This window comes from Microcaecilia unicolor, chromosome 2, assembly GCF_901765095.1.
Source record: "Microcaecilia unicolor chromosome 2, aMicUni1.1, whole genome shotgun sequence".
NCBI lineage: Eukaryota > Metazoa > Chordata > Amphibia > Gymnophiona > Siphonopidae > Microcaecilia > Microcaecilia unicolor.
The window spans coordinates 616,781,152-616,808,527 of record NC_044032.1 but is presented as its reverse complement, the minus strand read 5'-3'; the positions used below and the strand labels follow the sequence as shown (position 1 = coordinate 616,808,527).

At 41.7% G+C, this 27,376-nt stretch overlaps 1 protein-coding gene across 1 annotated transcript in view; it reads right to left on the bottom strand.

The window, feature by feature from the left end:
* LRBA (LPS responsive beige-like anchor protein) overlaps window positions 1–27,376 on the bottom strand; it is a 1,257,537-nt gene that overhangs the window by 171,100 nt on the left and 1,059,061 nt on the right.

Genomic DNA, 27,376 nt, shown 5'->3' with positions numbered 1-27,376 from the left:
AAATAATATTTTTAAATGAAAGCAGTCAAAAGAATATGGTTATATTCAGTATATTTAAGGCAGTTTCTTCCTAACAAGTGTTACATAGTTTTATTGTCTCCTCAAATTTATTCATCTACAATATGTGCCAATGAAATTCTTGAAAAACAGCCCTGCAGTTTGTTCAGAGTGCACTTGGCAGTGATATTAAATGCACAGTACTTATGATCAAATGACTAAGGGACCTGTTTACTAAGCTGCGCTGTAGGTGCACTAACTTTTTAGTGTGCCCTAAAGGTAGAGACACCCATTATGTTCCTATGGATGTTTCTAATATTAGCGTGTGCTAAAAGGTTTGCGTGCCTACAGCCTGGCTTAGTAAACAGAGTCCCAAGTAAAACAAGTTTTCATGAGATTTAACACCAGAAATATCAACAACAAACCATGGGGCCTGTTTACTAAAGTGAGCTAAGCAGTTAACACACAAATTTGAAAAACTTGTTATGCTGACATAACAGTATGCACTAATTCCTCTTGAGAAGGAAGTATACTCATCAAGAAAATGCTTATGCCCAGATTCTATATAGCGCGCCTAGAGATCTGAGCTGAAAATGTGCGGGTTCTATAACAATGCGCATAACTTAACAAGCTTAACAAGATAATGAGCGCTGATAGCACTTAAACAATAATGAGCACTAATTGGCACTGATTAGAATTTACGTGCACAATTTACTACACGTATTCTGTAATGAAGTGTGCTGAACTTCTAACATGGGCATCAAAATGGGGCGTGGTTATAGGCGGGGAAGTGGTCATTTTGTGCACATTCCAAAATTTACACGTATAGTTATAGAATATGGCCCAGTGCATGTAAATCTATGCACCAGGATTCACGCCACATTTTCATTGGTACGAAAGGATGCGCGTAGTTTTAGGCGCTGACATATCAAATAAGTGTTGCCTAAATCTAGGCACCGATTATAGAATACGCTTAGTGATTTTTTAGGCACCATATATAGAATATCCCCCTTAAGGGGCAATTTTATAAAGTAGCACCTAAATACAGGTGTGACAAAGAAACTTGCTTAGCGCCAACTCTAGAATTGCATTTGAAAATTAGGTGGGACAGATATGCCAGATCAAAGGCAGGCCTAAGTATGCCTTGAAATATGCACATAGTTTGTATGGTAGAGCCCCTTCATATATGCTAAACTTAATTTGATTTTATAATACACTACTTCTCCTTTGATTAATACTGCTTTGTGTGTTTTTGCTGTTTTGCCTGTTGGCAGATCTTTGCTTCTTGTTGTGTACCTTAGTCCTAAAGGTTTTCATTATAAAAAGGTCTTTTCCACCAGCTTTTCTTAGCTGCCCAAATTTGGAATATTTCCTGTTTAGAAGGTTTTTAAATTTTTCTTTTTTTTTTTTTTAGAAAATTCTTATTATGTTAGCTATATTTATTTAACTATTATGTTTGTTAATTCTTCAGAATCTGTCTGAATCTCCTTGATTGTAATCAGCACAGAACTATCTGGTAGGTGTGGCATATAAGAATATTTGATATGTTACTTGTGATACTATTCTATCAGGTGCATGCATTGCTAGGCACAATGCCCATGCTTTGCCCATTGATACTGCCCATGTGTTGTTACATGTCATGCGACTAGCCCATTTGTGATGTCATTCACTCCTATTCCATAAATTAGTGCGCACCACTGGCGCCTTAATTTAGGTACACTTTATAGAATTATCCTTTTAGACATTAATTATAGCTCTGTGCATGGTGCTTAAAATATATTAATACGAATAATGGTAGGAGAATATCCTACTTAAAATATCAAGCCATTTCTTTAAACCCAAGTACTATTTAACTGTCTAGATTCTGTAATTTCAAATATGTATCCAAAGCTTGGTATGGTCAGACCAATTCCTCATTAAGGCTAGAGTTAAATGTGTGTGCAGCTATGGGATTCTAACATTTTCTCTAAACCTAACCAATCAGTTGTTACTGCTACCAGAACAGGCAGGAACCATTATTTACATCTAATGCATGCACCAAGGAAACTAGGCAAAGAAAACACACTCATATGTCCAGGAGAAATACAATATTATGCAACACCTCTGAGTTATAGCCAAATAAATCAATGACTGATGTCCAATTGTTAAGGACCAAATCAGACCACAAAAAAAGGTTGTCATCTGAAGCCACAGACAGACTGTCAGTGAAACCCAGTGGGACTCATATTACCTTGACAAACTGTCTCAGGCCAGTATCTGTTTCTTTAATTAGATCTATTAGGCATAGCAGATAAAGCACCTGAACTAGCATGATATTCAGATGTCAAAAACAAACACCTATTAGTAAATCTCCATTTCTCCATTCCTAAGACGAAAAAACGAGTTTATATACACCAACCGTAAAGGCTTTCACTGGATAAGAATTTTTTTCACTCAGAATTAATATGATTTAAAAGACGCAGGTGATGAAAGCAGAAAGGGGAAAAAAAGCCCTTTTATGAAATTATTTAAATATAATTTTGAATCTATCAGTTTCTGCCTTGCGCTTTGTAAAGAAACATAAAAAATATAAAAACCCTGAAGAGTTGAAGATGTTCAATTAATAGGGTCAAAAGAAATATTTAGGGCCCTGTTTACTAAGCCGTGCTATAGGCACACTAACAATTTTAGTGCAAGCTAAAAATTAGCACATGCTAATGCAGACACACCCATAGGAATATATAGGTGTCTCTAGCTTTAGCGCGTGCTAATTTCTAGCGTGCACTAAAAACAATAGTGCACCTTAGTAAACGGCCCAGGGCCCTTAGTTTTGAAATTGATATTAATAGTATCATTTTTATTTGTAGCACTACTACATGTACTTATTATATAAAAACACAAGGTTTCCCAAAGTATATCAAATAATAAGATGGAAACTTGACACAAGAAACAGATAAAACTCTAGTTGCAAGCTAATAAAACAAGTGCATTATTTGAAAAGTTTTATATTATTACAAAAACAAAAACCAAATTATGAGAATGGCATCATCTACTATATACAAGCAGCATCCTCATGCACAGTTACACGCATACATTATGGGGCACGTTTACTAAATGTTAGTTAGTGTGTGCTAGCATGCATTAGCACATGTTATCTGCTTCTGGGCCTATGTTGTTTCTATGGGTATGGCTGTAAAGTGCATGTTAATGTGCATGAGCATTTTGTACACAAGCTCCTAAATTCCTTTATCATAGGGGATAACATACTTATTTGCAACAATAGTAGTAATACCCTATTATCTCAAGTCACATTATAATTTAAGCTTAGGTATATACATGCACAATCAGTGTTTTTATAGAACAAATGACATCAGTAAATATACTGAAAACAAAACATTTGTACCCCAATTAGACCACCAATTTTGATACATTTAACACAACTTAAAATAAGTGTATACATTCTAAAACAAATAAGTCAAAATGGTCAAGCTTCTTGACACAGATACCATAAAACATTTTTTTTCTGTACAACTTATTTATTTTTGATTAGCTTTTGATCAGAAACCTATTTCTAAAAAATTGTTCACACAAACCTAACCTGCGTGAAAGAAGTAATGGCTACACACTGGATTAGAACGGAAACCTCTTCTCTCTCATTTTCTTTTGTTTACTCCTTGTTCCTTACCCTCTTCAAGCAAATATTTTTATTTATTTATTTTATTTTTGTTACATTTGTACCCCGCGCTTTCCCACTCATGGCAGGCTCAATGCGGCTTACATGGGGCAATGGAGGGTTAAGTGACTTGCCCAGAATCACAAGGAGCTGCCTGTGCCCGAAGTGGGAATTGAACTCAGTTCCCCAGGACCAAAGTCCGCCACCCTAACCACTAGGCCACTCCTCCACTGTTGCTACTATACATGGAATGTGGCTATTCCACTAGCAACATTCCATGTAGAAGTCGGCCCTTGCAGGTCACCAATGTGGCCGCGCAGGCTTCTGCTTCTGTGAGTCTGACGTCCTGCACGTACGTGCAGGACGTCAGACTCACAGAAACAGAAGCCTGCGCAGCCTTCTACATGGAATGTTGCTAGTGGAATAGCAACATTCCATGTAGAATCTCCAATAGTAGCAACATTCCATGTAGAATCTCCAATAGTATCTATTTTATTTTTGTTACATTTGTACCCCACTCATGGCAGGCTCAATGCGGCTTACATGGGGCAATGGAGGGTTAAGTGACTTGCCCAGAGTCACAAGGAGCTGCCTGTGCCGGGAATTGAACTCAGTTCCTCAGTTCCCCAGGACCAAAGTCCACCACCCTAACCACTAGGCCACTCCTCCACTCCTATAAAATAAAGAAATTAACCCTTCAAATGACCATTACGTGCAGAAATTATTAATAATTTAACTCCCACACTTCTCTCAGGGAGAGGACCTACTGAGATCATTAAAAACCTCAAGGAGCAAAGGAATTACAGATAAGTTCAAAGGTGGGGGAAGAAATGAATTTAACTGTAATGCTTTAACAGTTCCGAAAAGAGGAACTGTAGTCAAAGGCAACTTTGATAGTCTCCTTCCTACTGAAGCCAGATTGAAATTGGGTCTTTAAAAACTTTTTTTTTTTGGAGTTTGAATTTACCTAATTTTTTCTAGAGAACGAAATGTATTTTGTTATGTTCTAAGCCTGTCCAGTTATGGATAGAAATTTTTTTTCTCAAGTTTCTCATAAAATGTATTGCAAAGTATCAAGGTTTTCATGTTTTGTTTTTCCTGATTTACCCAAGTTAGAAAAGTTTCTGGAAGAATGTGCAGTCCCAAAGGCTGGTGGGTCATGAATTTGAACAGGGATTATATATATTAAAAATCTATACAATTTACTTCTTTAGTTAGACATACTACCCATGGAACAGTGATATGTCATCTTTTTGGGGTTTCTATTAACCACTCTCCTTTTTGAGGAACTTCAGGTATGTACACATCATGCACTTTATTCCATTTATGTTTAATTGCCTTTTTTTCTGGATAGGTTGATTACTTATTTCCAGCCGAGTTTTTTTCCCTTGACTTTCTTTTCAAAATTAAATTTAAGAAGCTCATAAAAGGGAGCTAGTTTACCACTTAAATGCATCAGAAAATAAATATCCCACGGTCACTGGAAAGTTGGACAACTGATTCTGTTTTTTAAATTTTTATTTCATTTAGCTTTCTACTTTGAGGGTGCGGAGAGATTAAAAGCAACCACTCTGTAATGTCTGCAGGTGCAGAACTGCCAACCTTACTGGTAATGTTTCCTCTGTATTGGTATATGACCTTCATAAATGTACAGCCTAATTAGATCGGTTTCAAATTCTCCTGCTAAATCTATGATTAAAAAAAAAAGTTGAAAGGATCTTATATCATTTTCATCCTAACATGTCGCTCCATGTCAACTTTCAGCCAATCAAAACACACTTAAATTAAATGATTTAGATTGAATTAAATGATTTAGATTGAATATGTGGGATCATATTTCACTTCTGAGATCTTACAGCTGAAAAAAGAAAATGTTTCCTTTCTTCAAATAGTCAAAGTGACCACTGTAGAAAGCTACTAACATTTATAAAGACTGGCAATTTTTTGAGCCCTTCATTAGATCTAACAGCAGCTAGAGTTCCTGTCCCTCAAATACAGCACATATTAACTCTATGAATTCTGAATTTATGTTTCATGAAAATCCAAGGAGTGCTTCCTTGGTTGTAGATCACTTTCAGCATTAAAATTTGAGGGGTTTTTTTTATATCTTGTTTGAGAAAAGGTATAGGTAAGAAAAAGAACCCTACTAAATTGGTAGTATACTACTACAAATAACTCTGGTTTCAAAAAAGTATCTTAAAGAAAAGAGGTAATCATAAGCAAGGAATTCTTGACCGAAAAGATACCTTGGAAACAGGTAGGCAAATTCATTCTGCACTCAGTCTTCACTAGCAGCACAGGCAACCATTCTCCTTAAAATGGATATCCAGCCCCATGTGTATCACTTTGATGGGAAATGGGCCAGGCAGAGTAGTTATTTAGCTGTTTTCTCCATATTTTATACAAAGAAGTAGGTCGTCTTTGATATTAGGATTTTAAACCTTGTATGGAATTTGATTCTTGAATGTCAAGCTGAGGACTTCTACCTTACTATTTGGAAAGAAAGTGAGGCACTTCACCTTTTTCTCAGAGACAGTCACATATAGCAAGAGCCATTTGGGTGCAAGGAACTAAAATCACCAGAAACAAAAAATGAGACTTTGACAAATTGCTCTAATAGAATTAATTAAACAACAGTCCAAACACTATCCTTTAATATGAAAAAAAACAACAACAATATTACAGAAGTTCAAACATGTGACTGCTTTTGGCACCGTGGTGTGAAAATCGGCCACTCAACATTTTGGATCTGTGACTTTAATCATATCCTCCCAGAAATGGCATGTATCAGTGAAGTACTAACTTTATAGGCTTGATGTTCAAAAAAAGTAGTTATCTGTTTGATATCATGCTGAATGTATAACAGCCTTTTTTTAAACATGGTGGCATCATACACATAGGAGGTAATTTTATCGAGTCATTTCTACTACTACTACTACTATTTACTACTACTACTACTACTACTACTATTTAGCATTTCTATAGCGCTACAAAGCATACGCAGCGCTGCACAAACATAGAAGAAAGACAGTCCCTGCTCAAAGAGCTTACAATCTAATAGACAAAAAATAAATAAAGTAAGCAAATCAAATCAATTAATGTGGACGGGAAGGAAGAGAGGAGGGTAGGTGGAGGCGAGTGGTTACGAGTCAAAAGCAATGTTAAAGAGGTGGGCTGTATGTATGTGGCCACATAAGCACATAAATGGTCTCCTAAAAATACCAACTGTTGTAAAAGTACGAATTATGAATGATGGCGCATAATTTACCAGTAAGCATGTAAACGGGTAGAGCCTGGATAGAGTTTGGAAGTATATACAAAGAATATAACATTGGCAAATCTATTCTAGGCATAAAAATTTACGCCAAGTCTGTACCTGCAAGGTAGGTGTGATTTCTGCCGCTACATGTCTATTTCTGTTTAAAAAATATCAAAGTAAGTGCCTACTTGCCCTTTTAAAGCAAAACAAGAAGCACAAGTGGACCTTCAGGAACAGGACAAAGGAAACTCTTTATTAGGTTGGCACTGTCTGTGTTTCAGCGATCAAGCGCCTGCGTTAGGGGTCATATATATGCAAATTAAATATCGAGAAATATATATTAATATATAAAACAAACAAATAAATGATACATAAAGCAATTACATAAAAAAAGAATAAAATAATACAAAGCTATAAAGATATGTAATCCATAAAGGAGCAAGATTACATTTGGTAAATTCCCAAATAACTTAAGGTACATAGAGAATGTTGTTAAGCACTATTGGAACTAAAAATGTCATACAATAATGCTAGCAAAATGAAAAAGAAAGCACTGCTCTGCTTACCACAATACTGTTGAATATTAATGTGTATGAGAAAGTAGCATCAAAGCTAGAATCAATATAAAAGATAATCGATACAAAAATACAAATGGTAAAAGAAAAATGATGTACCATCACATGGCTAATCAATAAAAACTGGCTGAAGTGCATCATAGCTGTCTGTGCTTAATATGGTTTTTGTCAAACTGATGTGCAAAAAGAGTGTACTAAATACAAACATCATAACTGAATCTGCTGATAGCATATTGTTAAAGGTACTGTGTCTGAAAGATGACTAGCATATGGTGATAAGTCTTGTGAGATACGTGTGGCTCGAAAAGATATCGGAGAGCTGGACCAAAGAGAATAAAAATGAATAAATGACGAACAGTGAAATTATCCATTTGAAATATCGTACTTTTTTCTATAAGCAAACATGCCAAAACAAAAAAATGAGAAAGACGTGACTACAGAAAAAAGGGATATGTGACTTACATAAACAGTCTTAAAAAAATTTCTTACCGCAACTCTAAAAATGTCCCGCTCTAAGGTCGGGAGATAAAGAGGGGCATAATCGAACAGGGCACCCAAGTTTTCCTGAGGACGTCCTTGCGAAGGGGTGGGGAAACCTGTATTATCGAAACAAGATGGGCGTCCATCTTTCGTTTCAATAATACGGTCGGGGATGCCCAAATCGCGAAATTTAGGTTGACCATAGAGATGGTCATCCTTAGAGACGGTCGTCCCCGATTTTCAGACATAATGGAAACCGAGGACGCCCATCTCAGAAACGACCAAATCCAAGCCATTTGGTCATGGGAGGAGCCAGCATTTGTAGTGCACTAGTCCCCCTGACATGCCAGGACACCAACCGGGCACCCTAGGGGGCACTGCAGTGGACTTCATAAATTGCTCCCACATACATAGCTCCCTTACCTTGTGTGCTGAGCCCCCCCCCAAAAAAACTCTAACACCTACTACCCACAACTGTACAGCACTACCATAGCCCTGAGTGGTGAAGGGGGGCACCTAGATGTGGATACAGTGGGTTTCTGGTGGATTTTGAAGGGCTCACATTTACCACCACAAGTGTAACAGGTAGGGGGGATGGGCCTGAGTCCGCCTGCCTAAAGTGCACTGCACCCACTAAAACTGCTCCAGGGACCTGCATACTGCTGTCATGGAGCTGGGTATGACATTTGAGGTTGGCATAGAGGCTGGCAAAAAATATTTAAACATTTTTTTTTTTTTAGTGTGGGAGGGGGTTGGTGACCACAGGGGGAGTAAGTTGTGCACAGTTAATTGTTTAAGGCCAATTATTGCCAATTGGCTAATTCCAATTACATAAGTAGATAAGTAATGCCACACTGGGAAAAGACCAAGGGTCCATCGAGCCCAGCATCCTGTCCACGACAGCAGCCAATCCAGGTTAAGGGTACCTGGCAAGCTTCCCAAACGTACATTCTATATATGTTATTCCTGGAATTGTGGATTTTTCCCAAGTCCATTTAGTAGTGGTTTATGGACTTGTCCTTTAGGAAACCGTCTAACGCCTTTTTAAACTCTGTCAAGCTAACCGCCTTCACCACGTTCTCTGGCAATGCATTCCAGAGTTTAATTATGAGTTGGGTGAAGAAAACTTTACTTCGATTTGTTTTAAATTTACTACACTGTAGTTTCATCGCATGCCCCCCTAGTCCTAATATTTTTGGAAAGCGTGAACAAACGCACTTCAGACAGGCGGACCCAGGCCCATACCCCCCCTACCTGTTACATTTGTGGAGGAAACAGCGAGGTCTCCAAAACCCACTGTACCCATATATAAGTGCCCCCCTTCACCCATAAGGGCTAAGGTAGTGGTGTACAGTTGTGGGTTTTGGGGGGCTCAGCACACAAGGTAAGGAAGCTATGTTCCTGAGAGCATTTTATGCAGTGCACTGCAGTGCCCTGACATGTCAGGGGGACCAGTGCACTACAAATGCTGGCTCCTCCCACATCCAAATGGCTTGCATTTGGATGCTTTTGACATAGACATCTTTGGGTTCAAAAACTGCCTAAAGTCAGAAACATCCAAATCTAAGGATTTGGACGTCTCTAACGGTACATAAGTAATATATGTAAATCAGGAACCTGATTTACATATATTTGATATATAAAGGAACTGAATTTAGTGAACACCCAGTAATTATTTGAATATATGGTACATAAGTAATGCCACACAGGGAAAAGACCAAGGGTCCATCGAGCCCAGCATCCTGTCCACGACAGCGGCCAATCCAGGCCAAGGGCACCTGGCAAGCTTTCCAAACGTACAAACATTCTATACATGTTATTCCTGGAATTGTGGATTTTTCTCAAGTCCAATTAGTAGTGGTTTATGGACTTGTCCTTTAGGAAACCGTCTAACCTCTTTTTAAACTCTGTCTAGCTAACCGCCTTCACCACATTCTCTGGCAACGAATTCCAGAGTTTAATTATGCGTTGGGTGAAGAAATATTTTCTCCGATTTGTTTTAAATTTACTACACTGTAGTTTCATCGCATGCCCCCTAGTCCTAGTATTTTTGGAAAGTGTGAACAGACGCTTCACATCCACCTGTTCCACTCCACTCATTATTTTATATACCTCTATCTTGTCTCCTCTCAGCCGTCTCTTCTCCAAGCTGAAAAGCCCTAGTCTCCTTAGTCTTTCTTCATAGGGAAGTCGTCCCTTCCCCGCTATCATTTTAGTCGCCCTTCGCTGCACCTTTTCCAATTCTGCTATATCTTTCTTGAGATAACGGTCAATTATTAAATTAAGCTGTGTGCGCAACTGATCTTATTCTATAAATTGAGCATGCAACTTTGCATCTTAAGTGTAAAGTTAGGCACCCAATTTTATAGAATTTGGGGGTGTATATATATATAAATTATATGCATAAGTTCCAATATTCAGCAGTTATACATATAGGGCTAGATTCTATACATAATGCCTAAAAAATCAGTGCACAAAAGAAATACACCTAGGCGTATTCTATACAGTACTCCTAAATTTAGGCATGGTTTATAAATTTAGTAGCAGGCAGTTACGCTAAGTAAAACTTGGAGTAAATTCTGATGCAATTAGCCACAGACCAGGTGCATTCTATAACAATGTGCATAGTTTTTAGAAACACCCATGACCTGCCCATTCCACGTCCATGGCCATGCCCCCTTTTCATCTATGCACTTTAGAATTTAGGCTCACTACAGAATACGCTTAGACAATTGTGCACATAAATTCTAATTAACGGCACTTAGTGACAATTGCTTAATTGACAATTATTGGTTCTACTTGGCTTATTAGCTAAGTTGCGCGTACAAATCCAGAATACAACCGATTTGCACACACAGTGTAAGTCGTACTATATAAAATCCGGGGTATTCATAATTCATACATCTGACTCGGATGCATTAAAACTAGGTAGAAGTAATATCCTGGAAGACAGGCGGGAGAGAGGAGAATGTACAGGAGGTGAGCCTTTTTCAAGTGAAGGAAAACTCTGGAATGAGAGGGCATAGGATGAAGTTAAGAGGAAATAGGCTTAGGTGGAATCTAAGAAAATACTCTTTAACGGTGGAGGTCATGGAGACGAAGATTGTCAGAATTTAAGGAAGCGTAGGAAAGGCACGTGGGATCCCTTAGGAAAAGGAGGAGTTAATGGGTACTGAGGAAGGGCAGACTGGACGGGCATTTAGCCCTTATCTGTTGTCATGATTCTATGTTCAAGCTTAACATATAAATTATATGTAGAACATTGCTTCTATGTGAATCTTGCACTTAGAAATGTCAATATGTAGTACTTAATTTTTTTTTTTTGTTACATTTGTACCCCGCACTTTCCCACTCATGGCAGGCTCAATGCGGCTTACATGGGGCAATGGAGGGTTAAGTGACTTGCCCAGAGTCACAAGGAGCTGCCTGTGCCTGAAGTGGGAATCAAACTCAGTTCCTCAGTTCCCCAGGACCAAAGTCCACCACCCTAACCACTAGGCCACTCCTCCACTGTTGCTACTATACATGGAATGTGGCTATTCCACTAGCAACATTCCATGTAGAAGTCGGCCCTTGCAGATCACCAATGTGGCTGGCCCTTGCAGATCACCAATGTGGCTGTGCAGGCTTCTGCTTCTGTGAGTCTGACGTCCTGCACGTATGTGCAGGACGTCAGACTCACAGAAACAGAAGCCTACGCAGCCTTCTACATGGAATTTTGCTAGTGGAATAGCAACATTCCATGTAGAATCTCCAATAGTAGCAACATTCCATGTAGAATCTCCAATAGTATCTATTTTATTTTTGTTACATTTGTACCCTGTGCTTTCCCACTCATGGCAGGCTCAATGCGGCTTACATGGGGCAATGGAGGGTTAAGTGACTTGCCCAGAGTCACAAGGAGCTGCCTGTGCCTGAAGTGGGAATCAAACTCAGTTCCTCAGTTCCCCAGGACCAAAGTCCACCACCCTAACCACTAGGCCACTCCTCCACTGTTGCTACTATTTGAGATTCTACATGGAATGTTGCTATTCCACTAGCAACATTCCATGTAGAAGTCGGCCCTTGCAGATCACCAATGTGGCCGCGCAGGCTTCTGTTTCTGTGAGTCTGACGTCCTGCACGAACGTGCAGGACGTCAGACTCACAGAAACAGAAGCCTGTGCAGCCTTCTACATGGAATGTTGCTAGTGGAATAGCAACATTCCATGTAGAATCTCAAATAGTAGCAACAGAATCTCAATAGTAGCAACATTCCATGTAGAATCGCCAATAGTATCTATTTTATTTTTGTTACATTTGTACCCCGCGCTTTCCCACTCATGGCAGGCTCAATGCGGCTTACATGGGGCAATGGAGGGTTAAGTGACTTGCCCAGAGTCACAAGGAGCTGCCTGTGCCTGAAGTGGGAATTGCACTCAGTTCCTCAGTTCCCCAGGACCAAAGTCCACCACCCTAACCATTAGGCCACTCATCCACTAATCTTGAGTCTAATCTTGATATTTCAAACTATTCATAAGATTAAGTAGCACTATACAGTACATACAGCAACCACCACTGAATGGGAAGATATACATAGATGTTTTGCTCTCTATATATTTCCTAGACATTTTGCTGCAAATTGACCTCCTATATGTTCCCTCAACAGGATCTTTTATATGTAACAGAGCCACAAGTTGTTGAACCAGAAAACAGCTTTTACTTATTTTTGGTTGAATCAATGCAATGCTTTATTAAGAAATATGATATCAGGGTAATGATCTTCTAACATAGGAAGAAACAAAAACTGGCTTTATGAACAGATCTATAACTCACATGGGATAAGAAGAACTATTTCTGCTGTTGTAGTAGATACCCTGTTTTGAGTTACGTATGAGTGACAGCTGGATTTCTGAGAACTGTGTTTTAGCTTGTGTATGATGTACTAGGGGATGTAACATTTGTTATTATAAAAGTTGTTTAGATATTTGATTGTAACTCTCCTGGAACCTTGTGGGAAAGTGATTTGGAAAAGCTGCAAATACCTCCCCCCCCCCCTCCACAAACATACATAGGGACAGCATTTCAAAATCACTGCTCCTACATAACCTCAACCAGAAGAACTAGTTTACCCCTCCAAAATCACCCCCGATCTTGATCTCCCCTTTTCTCCAATGTCAATAAAGAACAAATGATCTGATCCTCTCTCCAACCACCCTCCACAGCCGAACCCAACAGAGATCCGATGCATCCCACCCACAAACTCCTTCATGAATACCCTACCCATAACCTTCAGCCCCCCTGTGAAGACCCCACTCTCCACCTACAACCCCCTCTCAGCAAAAAAATCCCCTCTTACACCCTATCCCCGGCCTTACCAGGGAGTTTACAAGGTTCTCCAAGACAATGATGCATCCTGAAGTCTCCAAGTGACCTAATTTCACTGGACATAAGAACAAAAATTGCCATACTAAGTCCGACAATAGGTCCCATCCATCCAGCTCAGAATTTTGTATCTAATAGTGACAAACCAAAGTCACAAGTACCTGGCAGGATCCCAAAAGTAGCAACATTAGCTTGATAACTGTTTACGGACTTTTTTTCCTAGGAATTTGTCTAAACCTTTTTTTTTTTTAACCCAGCTATGCTGTTTTAACCACATGCCCTTGGACTTACAGCTCTCCTTCCTTATTCTTTCTATGTTGGCTCTCAGGTGAGTAACTCTCTTTTCACCCATTTTCTCTGCCGTTTCTCTACTGAAAACTGTAGCCTCATCTACAGCTTTATTACAGGTGCTTAAACTGAACATCAGCTCTGGACTACAAACACCAAAACTCTCCTGTAAGCCCTCCAACGAAGTGTAGCATGCCTACTAGAACAGTGTTGTTCTGTCCTGTCGTGAAGGACCCCCCACCCAGTCAGTTGGGTTTTCATGATAATCAAAATATACATGACGTAGATTTGTATGCAGTGCAGCCAGTGTATGCAAATCTATTTCATGAACATTTACCGAGGATAACCTGAAAATCTCACTGTCTGGGCTCCTTCAGGACAAGTTTGGGAATCACTGATTTGAGAGGATGCATACCTCGAGAAATCACTTATAGTTTATTTTATAGTTTACTAGAACTTGATATACGACACATTGAGGCTCATTTTCAAAGCACTTAGCCTCCCAAAGTTCCATAGAAACCTATGGAACTTAGCCTCCCAAAGTGCTTTGAAAATATGCCTCATTGTATTCTGTCTGAATGGTTTACATAAAATTACTAAGTTAATAGATAGTAAAAATAAGAAAGGAAAAATAAAAGTTACATCATCGTAAATCAGTAAAGAAGAAAAGGCAGCAGAAAAAGTGTGTGTGTTATTTTACAAACTGCTCCAGTCCTGCCAGCTCCACATGCCTAGTTCAATCTGTTTCCCCCTAGAGATCAAATGATTTCTTGAAAAGGAACATTTTAAGACCATTCTTAAATTTAGCCAAAGATGTCTCCAATCTTAACTCATTAAGTAGATTGTTCCAAATTGTCGGTGCTGTCACACTAAAGATCATGTTTCTTATCCTGGCACAGTGAATGGTCTTGAAAGATGGGACCACCAGTAAGTTCTGGTAAGTAGAGTGAAAGGTTCTGAAGGAAACATAAGGAATTAAAATAATGGATCATCTTGGGCATATAAAAACCAATGCATCTATCTTGAAAGGTATCCTAGAGGAAAAAAAGAACCACATGATCAACTTTAAACTTTAAACTTTAAACTTTAGAAGTTTAAAAGCTATACCCTGAACAATTTTCAACCATCTGATATATAACACACACATGCTTTGAAGGACGGCATTACAATAATCCGATCTATTTGTAACTAATGAATAAGAATGGCTGTTGATTTCTTATTAAGTAGAGGAAGTATTAATCAAATCATACATGGTGTGAAAGCCTAGCTAGTTTGTGGGTGATTTCTATCTGTAGCAATATGGGTTGGAAATAGATGTAGCACATTGGCTGCGCTGGGTCCCAACCTTAAGCCCAGTCCATAGGTGCCAACTCTATGGTGCTGATCACTTCCAATATTAAGCAAGCACTTTCAATTGTCTAGGGAGGGGTAATTTCTGCTGTGTGTAGCATATCCAATGATTTTGAAAAGCTGGCATCTATGTCCAGTCAGCCTATCCTTCCTAACTTGGTCTGCTGTGAAAGCAAGAAAACCATGGGAACAGGCTTGCCGGGCCGTTTTACAATTCCTTCCAAAAGTAGAAAATTGGCTTCTCTTGTCCTGTAACTAACATAGGAGTCTATACACCATTACATCAAATGGCCAGGAGCAGGGACTCTAGAATACTCCTCATTTGTAACAGGGAGGGCATATAGCTGAAGCCTGTGCTCTCTCTCCCCCCCCCCCAAATAAACATCATGGTAAACATCATTGTACAATGCATTTCTTCAAGGTTAGTATGCTCTTTCCCCAAAGAGCTTACAAAAAGAGCTTACAATTTAAGTTTGAGTGAAGGAAAGTTGACTTATTTCTTCCAGGCTGCAGAGACCTGCAGTCTTCATGTTCACAGTTCTGTGATCTAGTTACTACACTGTAGAGCTTATTTAACAGATTGCGGATCTTCAGCTACTGCCCACAGAATCAGATGTACAGAATGAGACAGTAACCAGGGATAAATGGGAAGTCACTTTCCACATTAGAACGAAATCTCAATGACAATTCAGTCTGGGTAAATCTTCTGAAGAGATCATCTTGGTCTGGAAACATGCTCAAAGGTTTTGGATAATACATTTTATATTAGGCAAAATGCCTTGGACAATTTCTTCTGAACACATGTCCCCAGTGATAATTTGTTTTCATACTCTGTTAGTCTACTAACATATTTAAACAACATATATTCATTACATTTTTTGCATTAGATTCAACACAATACTTATGAGTTCAATTTGATGTTAGAAACAGAACTAAAGTGCACAGTTCAAAAGGGGCGTGGCTATGGGGGGGATGGGCATTTTGTGGGCGTTCTAAAATTTATGTGCATTGTTATAGAATATGGCCCAGCGCACGTAAATCTATGCACATTGATTTATGCCACATTTTCGTTGCTGTAAATGGATGCACGTAGTTTTAAGCACTAGGACAGTGATGGCGAACCTATGGCACGCGTGCCAGAGAGGGCAAACAGAGCCCTCTCTGTTGGCACGCACGCCATCGCCAGGGGCATAGCCACGGGTGGGCCTGAACGAGCCCAGGCCCAGCCACTTTCCCTCCAGGCCCGCCCACCCAACATCCCCTTGCACGTCCTCCCCGCCGGCACTGATTACCTCCGTTGAAGCGGCCGTGTCTTTGAAAGCCCTGCCTGTCTCTAGCCTTTCCTTCGTAAGTTTGTTCTCTCAGAGTCAGTCCCACCTTCTGACATCATTTCTGCGAGGGCGGGACTGACTCTGAGGGAACAAACTCACGAAGGGAAAGCTAGAGACAGGCAGGGCTTTCAAAGACGCGGCCGCTTCGACGGAGGTAATAAAAAAGATTTACATGCAGGGCATGGATGGGAGCGGGAGGGGAGGGCAGGGGAGAGAAGAGAATCGCTGGGTATGGCTGGATGGAGGGGAGGGCAGGAGAGAGGAGGGTTGCTGGACATGGGGGGAGGGCAGGGGAGAGAGGAGGGTTGCTGGACATGGGTGGATGGAGGGGAGGGCAGGAGAGAGGAGTGTTGCTGGACAGGGATGGATGGAGGGGAGGGCAATTGTTGGACGGATGGAGGGGAGGGGAGGGAAGGGAAGACAGGAAGGAGATGCACATGGATGGAGAGGAAGGAAGTTATCAGCATGCATGGAACAGCAAAAATCACATTAATTAAAGCTTTTAAAGTTCTGTTATTCAAGTTAATTTGCCCTGTTGGCACTTTGCGATAAATAATTAGATTTTGGGTTGCTGTTTGGGCACTCGGTCTCTGAAAGGTTTGCCATCACTGCACTAGGATATCAACTAAGCTTGGAATGCCCTCCCGCGGGAGGTGGTGGAGATGAAAACGGTAACGGAATTCAAAAATGTGTGGGATAAACATAAAGGAATCCTGTTCAGAAGGAAGGGATCCTCAGAAGCTTAGCCAAGATTGAGTGGCAGAGCCGGTGGGGTGAGGCGGGGCTGGTGGTTGGGAGGTGGGCCTTGTTCTGGGCAGACTTCTACGGTATGTGCCCTGAAAATGGCAGAAACAAATCAAGGTCAGGTATACACATAAAGTAGCACATATGAGTTTAAATTGTTGGGCAGACTAGATGGACCGTGCAGGTCTTTTCCTACCGTCATCTACTATGTTACTATATCAAGGCATTGCTTACAGAATACATTTAGGCAGAAATGTTTACCACTTGGATTTTTTTAGGTGCTATATATAGAATCTGGCCCAATATTCTCAAATTCTTGCTCTGGGACATTATTTGTGCTTTGCCTTAGTAATTAGGAAAACAGATTACAGAATGTAGAACTCCTATTTCTCTTTCTTATCTGTGTTCCACATTTGCTTAAACCTTATGAAGTTATTCAAATATTTTATTGTGTGTTGTGTTGACAATTTAAGTAGCATACTATGCTGTACTATATATTGTTATCTGAATATTTTTACTGCCATAATAATATGTGCCTATGTTCAACTTATTCTTGCTGTTCACCACCTTGGGTGAATTGTTTTCAAAATGGCGGTATATAAATCCTAATAAATAAATAAAAACATACGCAAACTCAGGGGCTGAAAAAAAATTCAAGTACACCCTCAAAGAGCATTTTCTATTGCATTTTCAAAGGTACCTGTGTGAACAAATGTCAAGCAGCACAGTAAGAGTTAATTGAAATTAAAGGGATGACTGTAAAGGGCGGGAGGGGAAGGGGGGGCAGGGAAGTGAAACCGGAGTTAATCAAGGAGCCAGGCATGGATAGGTCCCACTAATGAGCCTCAAGTACCCTGCAGTGGCTTTCAAACTTAAGGGCTTCAAATGAGGCCACCCTATGACAGAATGTGGCCAGGCATAGGAGGAAGGTGATTATAATAAATGACTGGAGTAATTAACTCTGATTTGAAACCAGCTATCTGGAAAGAGGAGCTAGGGGCTGTTTAGCTGATAGGCTATATTAGAATAAGGAAGCCCTCCATTGCTCTTGTGCATATTGTATGAGCTTGTCTTTTCAGACAGGTATTTAGTGGTTGTAATGAAAAGCAGCTTTTAGTCAGAGTATCCATGTTCATTTTGAAAGGCAAAGTAAAACAACACACTTCAAAGTGGAACTAATTTTTAATTTCTGCTACAATGATTACACTTGTATTTTCATCATTTTCAGCAGTTAATTTTATCCTTCAGGGGCCCTTTTACTAAGGAGCGCCTAAAAGTGGCCCGCGCTGTTGTAGATGTGTGTTTTGGATGGGCACAGGTCCATTTCCTCAGCGTGCCTGGAAAAAAGGCATTTCTTTTTGTGCTGGAAAATGGACGTGCAGCAAAATTAAAACCAGCACACGTTCATTTCCAGGCTGAGACCTTACTGCCACCCATTGACTTAGAGGTAAGGTCTCACGTGCTAACCAGGCGGTAAGAGGCCAGCGTGCATAAACTGCCAATTACCACCAGGTAAGTGCCACATGGTAGAAAATAGAAAATATTTCCTCGTGTGTTTTGGGTGCATGTCAAAAATGGAATTACCGCCCGGGGCACATGGTAACATAGTAACATAGTAGATGACGGCAGAAAAAGAGCTGCATGGTCCATCCAGTCTGCCCTAAAAGATAAACTCATATGTGCTACTTCTTGTGTATACCTTACCTTGATTTGTATCTGCCATTTTCAGGGCACAGACCGTAGAAGTCTGCCCAGCACTAGCCCCGCCTCCGCCACCCAATCTCGGTTAAGCTTCTGAGGATCCATTCCTTCTCAATAGGATTCCTTTATGTTTATCCCACGCATGTTTGAATTCTGTTACCATTTTCATCTCCATCACCTCCCGCGGGGGGGCATTCCAAGTATCCACCACTCTCTCCGTGAATAAATACTTCCTGACATTTTTCATGAGCTGGGCGGTAGTGCCAATTTAAAGCGAGTTGGATGTGCATAAGCGCCTACGAGCCTTTGTAAAAGGGCACCTAAGAAACAAATATGAGGAGTGGCCTAGTGGATAGGGTGGTGGACTTTGGGCCTGGGGAACTGAGTTCAATTCCCGGCACAGGCAGCTCCTTGTGACTCTGGGCAAGTCACTTAACCCTCCATTGCCCCATGTAAGCCGCATTGAGCCTGCCATGAGTGGGAAAGCACAGGGTACAAATGTAACAAAAAAAAAGATTTAATAGCCCTCATCTCCCATGTCACCCATTTCTCTTTGCTCTTTTGGATTTCCAGCTCTGGTGCCATAAGCCTTCATTTTCAACAGCCCTGGAATTTTCACTATTTTATAAACATAACTCCCAAGCCTCAAGTAACATATCTATAGCAGTAAAAGTCCTTAAGGCCAGTGGCCACAAATTGCAACTTCCTCTAGAGCCTGCCACCAAGTGTGCAAAGGAAGGAGCCCTTTCCCTTCCCCCAGCAGTGCTGCCTCCACTACACTGTCTTGTCTTGGAGCTTGCACTTTAGTTGAGGATAACATTATAAAGCATTTTCACATGTAAATCATGTTTTAAACTCAGAAAATGACTGTCCTAATACTGCATGGGTGTATATGCACACACGACAACACATGAGCTTTTACACAGACCTAGTGTAAGCATTCTCAGGACCAGTGGTGGACTTGTGAGATCTGTGCAAACTTTATAAATTTTATGCATACCTGCACACCACTGAACCTGACTCAGAGCAAGGATAACATTATGTGAAGAGTACTTCTATGACACTGCCTATTTTATGAAAGATAAATACGTGCATATGTAGCCTTTATAAAATACTTTTTAGGAAACCAGTAATTCTCAATCAAACCCCCAACAAGAACTATAAGCAAAGTAGTTGAAGGGAACTTGAACACAGAATTCGAAAGTGCCAAACCCCTCCGAGAAAAACTGCATTGGTTCCCAATTAAAGAACGTATCGCCTTCAAAATCTGCACCATGGTCCACAAAATTATCTACGGCGCAGCCCCAGGATATATGACAGCGCTCATAGACCTGCCTTCCAGAAATACAATCAGATCAACAAGAACATACCTAAATCTTCACTACCCAAGCTGCAAAGGACTCAAATACAAATCAACTTATGCAAGCAGCTTTTACTACATAAGCACACAACTGTGGAATGCACTACCAAAAGCCGTGAAAACAACATACAACCATCTAAACTTCAGGAAATCATTAAAAACCTACCTATTCAAAAAAAGCATACTTTACTGACATAACCTAAAAGCCAGGGCCGTGCCTAGGGTCTCTGGCGCCCCCCTGCAGACTATCAGTTGGCGCCCCCCTCCCCCCGTGAAAATGATCACGCCCCCCCCCCCCGGTGAAAATGATCGCTCACCACTTGCCACACTGACAGGAATTGTCAGCAATATTCTTAGAAACAAATTGCTATACATTGCAAAATAAGATAGCAGATGTAAATTCTCAAAGTGGACATATTCCAAACGCTAAATGAAAATAAAATGATTTTTTTCTACCTTTGTTGTCTGGTGACTTTCTTTTTCCGATCATGCTGGCCCAGTATCTGAGTCTGCTGCTATCTGTCCTCTTAACTCCATTTCCAGGGCTTCCTTTCCATTTATTTCTTTACTTTCCTCCTTTCTTCTTCATTTCTTGCTCTATATCCATTTCCAGCAATTTCTTCTCTCTCCCTGGGTCCTGCCCTCCCATCCATGTCCATTCTTGTCCCTCTCTGCCCTTCCCTCCTCCATCCATAGCCAGCAATCCTCCTCTCTCCCCTCCCCTCCCCTCCATTTCCAGCAATTTGTCCTCTCCCTGGGCCCCCATGTCCATCCTTGTCCCTCTCTGCCCTTCCCTCCTCCATCTATAGCCAGCAATCCTCCTCTCTCCCCTCCCCTCCATTTCCAGCAAATTGTACTCTCCCTGGGCCCCCAGGTCCATCCTTGTCCCTCTCTGCCCTTCCCTGCTGCATCCATAGCTAGCAATCCTCCTCTCTCCCCTCCCCTTCAGCAATTTGTCCTCTCCCTGGGCCCTGCTGCTGCCCTCCCATCCATGCCTCTCTGTCCTCCCATCCATGCCTGTCTCTCTGCCCTCCCATCCGTGCCTGCCATAGGCGGTCGGTGGCCCAACTGTTTGGGGAGGCTAAAGGGGGCGGGGTTAGGGGTGGGCCAGGGGCGGAGCTTACCTCCATAAGTGTTTGACAACACACAGAAAAAAAATAAGTAAAAATAAAAGTCACAGTTAATACCTTTTATTAAATTTAGATATTAGATATGTATCATATGTCAAAGAATAAAGTGGTTGCTCAAAGCATATACTAAACACAATCGCTCAACTGCAAAACACTATGCACAACTTTGTGCAAAAACACACTCAGAACCTTACTGTACCATAAATATTACACTGGGAAGACCCTAACACACCAATATACCACCATACGGAACATGCAGACCGTCAACAATATGAAACAAGGGATCATAATATCATGATACGTGTAGAGCCAAAAAACACCCTTTTAGGGTGGCTAGTGTTCACAATGAGCTCCTTTTATTAACGACCATATGTAGATCCTTCAAGAGGTAGTGTGTCATGATTTACGCTGTACACCCTTTCTGGTGTTTTGGTGCCACCTCAGTAAGGCCAACACACAATCTCTCCACTGCAAAACACTATATACAAACTTGTGCAAAACACAGCCTTACCAAACCATAACAGCACTAATTCCAAGGACAGGACGAGCTTCAACCTTTATGTGTGGAAAGGCAGCACTATAATTACACCGGGCTCTAAAACACCAGTACACAACCTAGTGAAACCAAAATAAAACAAAAAGGGCTGCAAATACTTCACGCTAGCAGAATACTGCATCTTGATCACACATGAAAAACACATGGCTTAACAGATATGAAGGCAAAATACAAGAAGTCAGACTCAGCATGCAGCAATACTACTACTACTACTATTTAGCATTTCTATAGCGCTACAAGGCGTACGCAGCGCTGCACAAACATAGAAGAAAGACAGTCCCTGCTCAAAGAGCTTACAATCTAATAGACAAAAAATAAATAAAGTAAGCAAATCAAATCAATGTGAACGGGAAGGAAGAGAGGAGGGTAGGTGGAGGCGAGTGGTTACAAGTGGTTACGAGTCAAAAGCAATGTTAAAGAGGTGGGCTTTCAGTCTAGATTTAAAGGTGGCCAAGGATGGGGCAAGACGTAGGGGCTCAGGAAGTTTATTCCAGGCGTAGGGTGCAGCGAGACAGAAGGCGCGAAGTCTGGAGTTGGCAGTAGTGGAGAAGGGAACAGATAAGAAGGATTTATCCATGGAGCGGAGTGCACGGGAAGGGGTGTAGGGAAGGACGAGTGTGGAGAGATACTGGGGAGCAGCAGAGTGAATACATTTATAGGTTAGTAGAAGAAGTTTGAACAGGATGCGAAAACGGATAGGGAGCCAGTGAAGGGTCTTGAGGAGAGGGGTAGTATGAGTAAAGCGACCCTGGCGGAAGACTAGAAACATTGAAACTTACATGCAAAATATCACAGATGTACATTTCCAAAAGCTGACATATTCCAATTAATAAATTTTGAATACAAAATGTTTTCTACCTTTGCTGTCAGAGCATTTAGTTTTTCTATTAGCTTTGGTCCCAGTGTCTTCTTTCCATTTGATATTTTTTTCTCTCACCATGTCCACCATCTTTCTGTGTCCTTATGCGTCCTGTCTACCACCCTATCCTTTCTCCAGTTTCAGCATCTGCCCTCAAAGTGTTCCAATCCAGCCTTTAAATTCAGCAATTTCCCCTCCATCCATATAAAGCATTTCTCCTCACTCCCCTCCCCTCCCCTCCATCCATGTGCATCTTCAACCATTGTCTTCTCTCCCCTCCATCCATGTCCAGCATTTCTCCTCTCTCCCTTCCACTCCATCCGTGTGCATCTCCTTCCTTTATCTTTCCTTCCCCCCCATCCTTGTCCAACATTTCTCCTCTCTTCCCTGCCCTCCACTCCATCCATGTCCAGCATTTCTCCTCTCTTCCCTCCCCTCCATCCATGTGCATCTCCTTCCTGACGTCCCTCCCCTCCATCCATCCATGTCCAACAACTCTCCATTCTCCCCTTCCCTCTCCTCCATCCATCCACCCATATCCTGCAAATTTCCTCTCTCCCCTGTCCCCATTCATCCATCCATGTCCAGAATTCTCCTCTCTCCCTTGCCCTCCCCTCCATCCATCCATCCATGTCCAGGAACTCTCCGTTCTCCCCTGCCTTCTCCTCCATCCATCTCCAGAAAATTTCCTCTCTCCCCTGTCCCCATTCATCCATCCATAGTAACATAGTAGATGACGGGAGAAAAAGACCTGCATGGTCCATCCAGTCTGCCCAAGACAAACTCATATGTGTATACCTTACCTTGAATTTGTACCTGTCTTTTTCAGGGCACAGACCGTACAAGTCTGCCCAGCAGTATTTCCCGCCTCCCAACCACCAGTCCCGCCTCCCATCACCGGCTCTGGCACGGACCTTATAAGTCTGCCCTCCACTATCCTCGCCTCCCAACCACCAACCTCTCTTCCCCCACCTGCTCCGCCACCCAATTTTGGCTACGCTTCTGAGGATCCATTCCTGCTGCACAGGATTCCTTTATGCACATCCCACGCATGTTTGAATTCCGTTACCGTTTTCATCGCCACCACCTCCCACGGGAGGGCATTCCAAGCATCCACCACCCTCTCCGTGAAAAAATACTTCCTGACATCTTTTTTGAGTCTGCCCCCCTTCAATCTCATTTCATGTCCTCTTGTTCTACCGCCTTCCCATCTCCGGATCCCATCTTCCCATCTCCCATCATCCATGTCCAGAATTCTCCTCTCTCCCTTGCCCTCCCCTCCATCCATCCATGTCCAGGAACTCTCCGTTCTCCCCTGCCCTCTCCTCCATCTATCTCCAGATAATTTCCTCTCTCCCCTGTCCCCTCGATCTATGCCCAGCAATTCTCCTCTCTTCCCTGCCCTCCCCTCCATCCATGTCAGCAATTCTCTCCCCTGCTCTGCCCTCTCCCCTCCTGTCCAGTGATTTCTTCTCTCTCCCTGCCCTGCATCCATACATGGCCAACAATTCTCCTCTCCCCTGCCCTCCCCCCTACATGTGGCAGGCTGCAGCGTTTTTGCGAGGCAGCTCTGGCTCTCCCTCCTTCCTTCCTTGGTTCCCGCTCTGGCTCCCTGATCAGCAGCCCCCCCCCCCCGCGTGTTTTAACCTTTACTCTCCGACGTGGCAGCGATGTCAATCAATGAAGAACGCACAACAGACTCGCTTCCAGCTTCTCTCTTCACACAGTGTCCCGCCTTCAGCGTCAGCGATGATGCATTTCCTGTTCCCGCGAGGGCGGGACACTGTGTGAAGAGAGAAGCTGGAAGCGAGTCTGTTGTGCGTTCTTCATTGATTGACATCGCTGCCACGTCGGAGAGTAAAGGTTAAAACACGCGGGGGGGGGGGGGGGGCTGCTGATCGGGGAGCCAGAGCGGGAACCAAGGAAGGAAGGAGGGAGAGCCCGAGCTGCCTCGCAAAAGCGCTACGCTTGTGAGGGCAGCAGGGAAGTCCGAAGTCCACGATTGGGCTGGGGCGCCGGGGCGAGGGTGAGCACCGCGGCGGCGCCCTCCAGAGGTGGGCGCCCCCCTGCGGCGCTTACCTCGCTTACCGCATCGGCACGGCCCTGCTAAAAGCCTGAATCCTGCTACACAACTAACTAGAGCTAGAATTGGACTCAAAGCAACTCTTCCTCGCTATGATTCCCAAATATGTCTGTAACACATCTATTCTACCATAATAGCACTTTGTATTTGTTCTTTACTGGCTGGCGTACACCTACAGTATTATGTAAGCCATATTGAGCCTGCAAATAGGTGGGAAAATGTGGGATACAAATGTAAGAAATAAATAAATTTCTTCTGGACCTCAGCAAAGAAACTCAATGGTATCCATTACTTATCCCATCAAAAATTATTCTCACACTTCGTCATTGGTCTTCCTTTTATTTTTCAAGAAAACCTTTTTTAATAAAACTTTTGTAAACTTTGCTATCCAAATCTTCATTTATAAACTATATATATCAATTTTTCAACAGTCTTATTAATGCGCTTATCTGATCTAGTAGGCTGGGGGGGTTTCTCTGTTTTTGACAATGGAAGAGTCGGCATGATGGGTCTGGCGAAGACATTGGAGGTTTTTCCTTGAGACAGTGTGCTGCAAAACATAATTCATGTCGGAACAGAGATCCCCCCAGCCAACATGATCAGATGAGTGCATTAATAAGACTATTGAAAATTGATATTTGGTTTATAAATGAAAATTTGGATAGCAAAGTTTTCAAAAGTTTTCCTTAACAAAAGCAGGACCAATGACGAAGTGAGAAAATAAATCTTGATGGGATAAGCAATGGATGCCATTGAGTTTCTCTGCTAAGGTCCAGAGAATTCTGCATTCAAGTTTCATTAAATTACATTGCTTAAAGCCTTTATAAAATAGGCACATATTTTGAAAATGCCTGTTACAAAACTATCCTCCACACTTCTCTATAGAGAATGTCATACTTCCAGAAAACATTATACACCTATCATCATTAATCCTCAGTCCTTACTGGGCTAAGAAGCAGAACGGTACAGTATAGGGGGTGTAGTGATTCAGTGTGCGAAGGAAGAGCGGGACTTGGGTGTGATTGTGTTGGATGACCTTAAAGCTTTCAAACAGGTAGAAAAAGTGACAGCCAAAGCCAGAAGGATGCTTGGGTGCATAAAGAGAGGCATGACCAGCAGGAAAAAGGAGGTGATAGTGCCGTTGTATAAGTCTCTGGTGAGGCCTCATTTGGAGTACTGTGTGCAGTTCTGGAGACCACACCTACGGAAAGATATAAACAGGATGGAGTCAGTCCAGAGGGCGGCTACGAAATTAGTAAGCGGTCTTGAATGCAAAAATGATAGGGACATGCTTATGAACCTCAACATGTATATGCTGGAAGAGATGAGGGAGAGAGGAGACATGATAGAGACATTTAAATATCTCAAGGGCATTTATGTACAGGAAGAGAGCCTTTTTCAAATGAAGGAGAGCTCTGAAATGAGGGGGCAATATGACAAAGTTGGGAGGTGGGGATAGTGCTGGGCAGACTTAGACGGTCTGTGCCCTGAAGAGCACAGGTACAAATCAAAGTAGGGTATACACAAAAAGTAGCACATATTAGTTATCTTGTTGGGCAGACTGGATGGACTGTGCAGGTCTTTTTCTGCCGTCATCTACTATGTTACTATGTTATAAGAGGGAATAGGCTTAGGAGTAACCTATGGAAGTATTATTTCACAGAAAGGGTGGTGGAGGCATGGAATGGCCTCCCAGTGGAGTTGGTGGAGTCGAGGACTGTTCCAGAATTTATAAAGGCATGGGATAAGCATGTGGGATCGCTTAGGAACAGGAAGAATTAGGGGTTACAGAGGATGGGCAGACTGGATGGGTCATATGGCCTTTATCTGCCGTCATGTTTCTATGTTTCTAACTGGCCTTGGAAATGACAACCAAGTCTTCTTATGGCCATGCAGAACACTTTCACTAAGCCACTAGGACAGCTGAGGATTCAAAAGTCTTAAGCAGAAAATAAAGACAATTACAAAAATATGCTGTTTTGGAGTCATTCTTTTGGGTCTTCTCAGTAATTTTTATGTTACTGTAACTAAGATCTCCCCCCCCCCTCTTTTCTGAATCAGGTTTTTCTTTAAACCAGTAAAATCCAGCATGCTAACATACATAATCTATCACCACCCTGGTTTATCACTTTAGTTCACAAAACAGAAATTACAAAGCCTGGGGAGACTTTACTACATGCTGTGTTACAAGGAATCAGCAATTCATTGCACCAGTGCTGCCCTGTACCATCTCACTGAAAGGTTTGGTTTGGGGGAAGGGGCGTTTCTCTACTAGCTGATTGCTAACAACTGTAACTTGGTAGCACATGCAACTCACCAAATGTTTATGCAGAGCTCCAGATTTATTTCACACCATTACACCTTCAGGCATGATATAATTAAATGTTTTGACAGCTAAACAGAAACTGTGTAAATCTGAATGCTGTCAGAAGGGGTAGTATCAGAATCTATAACTGAGGTGAAGTAAAACATCTCACCACTTGCATCACATGTTTATAACGAGGTCTTTTAAACAAAAAACACACAACTTTAAATTATCCAAGGCCTTGTTTTCCTGGCCAATAACAGAAACTGAATTACCTGTTGCTATTATTTTGTGATAATGCATGTATATTCTAATCGGCTACGTTTTCTACAGGAAGGCAAA